Consider the following 6,101-nt stretch of genomic DNA (forward strand, 5'->3'; position numbering starts at 1 on the left):
GAGTTCACCCAGATCAGTGGTGTAGCTAGAAATTTTTCTCCCCCTACAAAAAAAATTGCAGCTCCCCCCAAGAAAGGGCCAGTTGATGGACTATGGACACCACTGGCTAAGCTGACAGACGACCCAGGCAGCAGTGAGCGATGACCTGGTCGCGCTCCATGCATATTTAAGGAGCGGGAAACCGTGCATATTTAAGGAGTAGGTCCCCGCCCGTGCATATGTAATGAGCAGGAGACGTTCATTACATATGCACGGGGTGGGGACTCACTCATTCAATATGCACTGCACTGGGTCCCCGCTCATTCAATTTGTACAGGGCGGGACCAGCTCAGTGCTCACTGCTGCCTGGGTTGCCTGTCAGTTCAGCCAGCAGTGCCCACAACAGACCCTGCTGGCGCTGCTCCCCCAAGCCTCCGCGGGGTCTGCCACATATGTAGCTACACCAGAGACCCAGATGATGTATGTTCCACTGAATCTACTATCTGTCTACCTGTAATTACAACATGCTTCTCATGGCTGATAAAGCAGGATCAGGTATTTACGCAGCACAGCTCAGCAAATCTAGCAGATACATCTACCTGCCTTTGGCACACACTTACCCTGCCTGTGATCTCCCTGTTGTAACACATTTACTTGCATTCAGCTCCTGATGAAGAACTGCATCAGCCCATTAGTAGTAGTAGTAGTAGTTTGTTTATTTATAAGACGCCACAAAGTGTCCACAGCGCCGTACATAGAAAACAAAAAAACAAATTATAAGGTAACGTACAGGGTGTGTTGATAAAATACCGCATAAATAGGGGTATAGCTGGTAGAACTAAAATCAGAATCAGTTCTGAAGTAGGTGTCGAAATTGTCAAGGAGACTGAAGATGAAGTAGAGGAAGGGAAGAACAGGGCAGGAGCACTGGTGAGGTAAAGAGGTAGGGTGAGTACGTGAGGAAGGAAGGCCCTACTCATAAGAGGTAACAGACTAAAAGGAGGTGGGTGGACGAACGAAAAACAATAGGATAAGTAGGAACGGATGGGAACAGATGGAGGGGTAGGGTAGGCAGGATAGGAGGAGTGAAAGAGGTTAGAAGGAGGAGGTATAGGCTAGTCAGAAGAAGTTGGTTTTGAGGGAGCGCTTGAAGAATGTAAGGGAATCAGAAAGCCTGATGGGTGGCGGGAGGTTGTTCCAGTGCAGGGGGGCAGCGCGAGAGAAGTCTTGGACACGGGAGTGGGAGGAGGCGTTTAAGTGAGAGGTCAGGCGGCGGTCGGTGGTGGAGCGAAGAGGACGGAAGGGAGTGTGGATAGAGATCAGTGAAGAGAGGTAAGGAGCAGTGGAGGAGGAGAGAGCCTTGTAGGTGGTGGTGAGGAGTTTAAAGAGAACTCGGAAAGGAATGGGGAGCCAGTGAAGAGATAGACAGAGGGGGGAGGTGGAGGTAGAGCGGCGGGAGAGGAAGATGAGCCTAGCAGCAGCATTAAGAATGGATTGGAGGGGGGCGAGAGGTAGCCCGGAGAGAAGGATATACATAATTCCAAAGTAAGCATGTATTTCTTTTTCTGTAAATTAGGTTTATATAAAAAAATAAATTGTTTAATGAACCATGGGATAGATGTAAGAAGCAGTGATAAGGGAGGAGAAGTGATAAAGTGCCTGGTACTTTATCACCAGCCAATCAGCTCCTGACTGTTAAGTAACAGGCTGGGTTTAAAAAGGGCTAATTAGGAGCTGATTGGTCGGTGATAAAGTACCAGGCACTTTATCAATTCTCCTCCCTTATTAATGTTTCATACACCTACCCCACAGTTAGGGCCTGATTGGCTGGTGAGTACCAGGCACTTTACCACTTCTCCTCCATTATCAATGTTTCATGCATCTACCCCAATGTCACAATGTGCTGTGTTAGATGAAGGGTGCTTCTTTGGCCAATGAATCAAAATAAGGAATGGCAACCATAAACTAAAACATAGGGCTAATTCAGACCTGTTAGCAAGGCGGCAATTATTGCAGATGGACAAAACCAGGTGAGGCAAATGTAATAGGGGCCTAATTCCGACCTGTTCGCTATGCTGCCTTCACTCGCAGCCTAGCGAACAGTTAAGCGCCATACGCCCCCCTGCCAAATTGTGTGGTGTCCCTGCCATAAGCATAACTAGCTCCAGGCTCTTTGTGCTTTCTGCCACAGCCAGAGACCCTTATATCGGTCCTGGCAGATGTAGCATTACCATCCACCATTACAACTAGTCAGCTCTGGCCAGGGGTCGCAGGGTTAAGTGGAGATCCCCTTCCCATATAAAGCCCCCCTACCCCCCTGTATTAGAAGCTGGTTCCAGCAAGCACTGGAATAAACTGGAATCAGCAGGTGTTACAGAAGTTCTGGAGGTACTGATTACTATTCTGCGCTGATTAATACTCTGTGCTGAACTGGAGTCAGCAGGTGTCTCAGAGTCAGGCTGGAACTGACAGATAAATGTGGACAATACTCCAGGTACAGAATCCAGAAGTCTGGAGCCCAGGATGCAGCTCTGTGAAATAATGTTGTTCAAGGCACCTGCATCTTGCCAGAGCTTCCCTTTTATCCCCTGTGGCCTGCAATGATTGGAGAGCATAGTCAGCTGACCACTGCGGAGTCTGTGGCTGTAGAAAATGCAGTCAGCTGGTTGCAGTTGCCGTGGAGGTGTTCAGTATCCGGAATGGTGGTAGAACAGCTGGTACCTGGAATGGAGTACACTAAGGACAGCATCGGTTCTGGGGGTTCACAGATTACCACTCCATTGCGCTGGTAAGAGCCACTCAGCTAAATACAAGTTCCTGAGAGTTGGCAATGTTGCCTTAGCCCAACACAATAAGAGTGTGTATAATCATTGTTATCATAATGTCATTTCTATAGCCCTTTTCACCCAATAGGTCTTAAAGTGATTTACATTTGGCTATGGGTCATTGGGTCGACCAAATTAAGGTTGAAATTCATTGGGTCGACCACTAAAGGTCAATATGGCTAAGGTTAACAGGCCATTGTTGACCTAATGCTTGTGTCAACATTTTGACCCTGTCAACCTTCAGTGGTTGATCCAATGCATGTTGAACTTAAAAGCAATGGGATCATTGGGTCGACCTAAAAATGGTCCACAGTCATTAGGTCGACAACACTAGGTTGACATACTGGAAGGTCCACAAGTGTCTAGGTCAACATGGCACAAGGTCATGTTACACTCTCGTCCTATTGCTAATTTTATTAATGGAAAACAACAAAGAGTGACCCTAGGGCAGGCATGTCCAAACTATGGTCCTCCAGCTGTTGTGAAACTACAAGTCCCATCATGCCTTGTCATAGTTTTGCTATTAGGGAATGCTAACATTTTGGCAAGGCATGCTGGGATGTGTAGTTTCATAACAGCTGGAGGGCCATAGTTTAAACATGCCTGCTCTAGGGTCACGTAGGAGCACTGGTATATTTAAACTGATACATTATTTCAATAATTAAACCACTTTAAACCGGGCAAGACTGCAGCTGCTTTAAAAGGATGTGTACCTTTATATACAAGAAAAGAAAGATAAGTAACTGTGGCCAAACCAGGTCGCTGTCACTTTAAGAAGCGCAGTCTTGTCAGGACCAATGATAAATCACTCACTGATGATATTAATAAGATATATTTATTAAAATTACTAAATACATAATCTAGAAGTGCACTTCATAACAATATAAAAGGACATACAAGACTGACAACATATAACATTAACTGCTGGCGATATACTGAGTTAATGAGGCTTGATAATGGCTCATGTTATATATGGACTTTTAGATGTGAACAAGCAAGTTCCTTTTAATTGAGGCAATGTATATATCCGTATAGTTACCAGTCCCATATATGAGCAATCGTCTCCAGTGGCTGTGAATGAAGAGGGTAATTCTCCTCAAACTTTTAGTACAATGACAGGTGGGCGCTCAACCAGGTTATTCTTGTTTGCTCGGTTTTTCCCCTAATATAGCCCTGTTCATATTCTATCATTTTTACCTCTAATTATTTAGCTTTTTTCTTGAGATGCCCTTTTTATCGATGTTATCCTCTTAATCATACATCCTCTAAAGAAAACTTTGAAGGAGTCCCATACACAAGTGGGTTTAGCTGAGTCAATATGTGTATTAAAAAAGCCCACTACCTCCACCACTATTTCTTCTAAATTACCCAGCTGGGACAACCATACTGGTTGAAGTCTCCAGTATCGAAATCCCACATCCTTTTCTAATTCAATTTGCATCACAACGGGTGAGATCCCACGCGCTTTGTATTCAATTAAGGAGATACTATTTAACAGGTTTTGAGAAGCAAATATAATATCTATCCTTGAAAAGGAATTATATGTAGGGAAGTAGCAAGAGCACTGACGTACGGTAGGATATCTATCCCTCGGGAATATTCTATTAAAGGATGAAACCCTTAAAAAGGTACTACCTGTGAAACCCAAATCAAAGACAGATTAGTAACAAGTGCACTCCCGATGGATAGGAATAGATTGCTTGCACGTAATAAAGGTTTTTACAGATGTGGAGAGTGCAAGACATGTAAATTATCTTCTAGCCCACAACCAAAAATCACTGATTTTGAACATAAAAATGGTTCCTTCAAGATTACTGATTTCAATACGTGCCACACATGATATGCAATTTATGCTATCAAATGTGTATGTAATTTAGTGTACTGTATGTAGGCAAAACCAAGAGGCAGCTCAAAATTAGGTGGGCTGATCACCTGAGAAATATCACCAATGGTCTACAGGCACATCCCTTCTCAGCCGATTTTAAGGAAAAACACAATCAGTCCACCAAGGGCATAAAAAGTTTTTGTGGGATATCCCTCGATATAGATGATTGGAGGAACAACAATAGCACTGGTTTCTGCTGCCGCCCTGCTGTGCTGTATATATCTTTATCTGTATGTTTATTTATTTATTTATTTACAGTGTCTTATATAGCGCAGCAGATTCTGTTACAGCATCTTCTATAGCGCAGCAGATTCCGTTACAGTGTCTTATATAGCGCAGCAGATTCCGTTACAGTGTCTTATATAGCGCAGCAGATTCCGTTAGTGTCTTATATAGCGCAGCAGATTCCGTTACAGTGTCTTATATAGCGCAGCAGATTCCGTTACAGTGTCTTATATAGCGCAGCAGATTCCGTTAGTTTCTTATGTAGTGCAGCAGATTCCGTTACAGTGTCTTATATAGCGCAGCAGATTCCGTTACAGCGTCTTATATAGCGCAGCAGATTCTGTTACAGCATCTTATATAGCGCAGCAGATTCCGTTACAGTGTCTTATATAGCGCAGCAGATTCCGTTACAGTGTCTTATATAGTGCAGCAGATTCCGTTACAGTGTCTTATATAGCGCAGCAGATCCCGTTACAGTGTCTTATTTAGCGCAGCAGATTCCGTTACAGTGTCTTATATAGCGCAGCATGTTCCATTACAGTTTCTTATGTAGCGCAGCAGATTCTGTTACAGTGTATTATATAGTGCAGCAGATTCCGTTACAGTGTCTTATATAGCGCAGCAGATTCCGTTACAGTGTCTTATATAGCGTAGCACTTTCCGTTACAGCGTCTTATATAGCGTAGCAGATTCCCTTACAGCGTTTTATAAAACGCAGCAGATTCCATTACAGCGTCTTATACAGAGCAGCAGATTCCGTTACAGTGTATTTTATAGCGCAGCAGATTCCGTTACAGCGTCTTCTATAGCGCAGCTGATTCCGTTACAGCGTCTTATATAGCGCAGCAGATTCCGTTACAGTGTCTTATATAGTGCAGAAGATTCCGTTACAGTGTATTATAAGCGCAGCAGATTCCGTTACAGTGTCTTATATAGCGCAGCAGATTCCGTTAGTTTCTTATGTAGCGCAGCAGATTCCGTTACAGTGTCTTATATAGCGCAGCAGATCCCGTTACAGTGTCTTATATAGCGCAGCAGATCCCGTTACAGTGTCTTATATAGCGCAGCAGATTCCGTTACAGTGTCTTATATAGCGCAGCATGTTCCATTACAGTTTCTTATGTAGCGCAGCAGATTCCGTTACAGTGTATTATATAGTGCAGAAGATTCCGTTACAGTGTCTTATA

Source organism: Crinia signifera, chromosome 5 (genome assembly GCF_055691185.1).
Source record: "Crinia signifera chromosome 5, ASM5569118v1, whole genome shotgun sequence".
Classification (NCBI taxonomy): domain Eukaryota; kingdom Metazoa; phylum Chordata; class Amphibia; order Anura; family Myobatrachidae; genus Crinia; species Crinia signifera.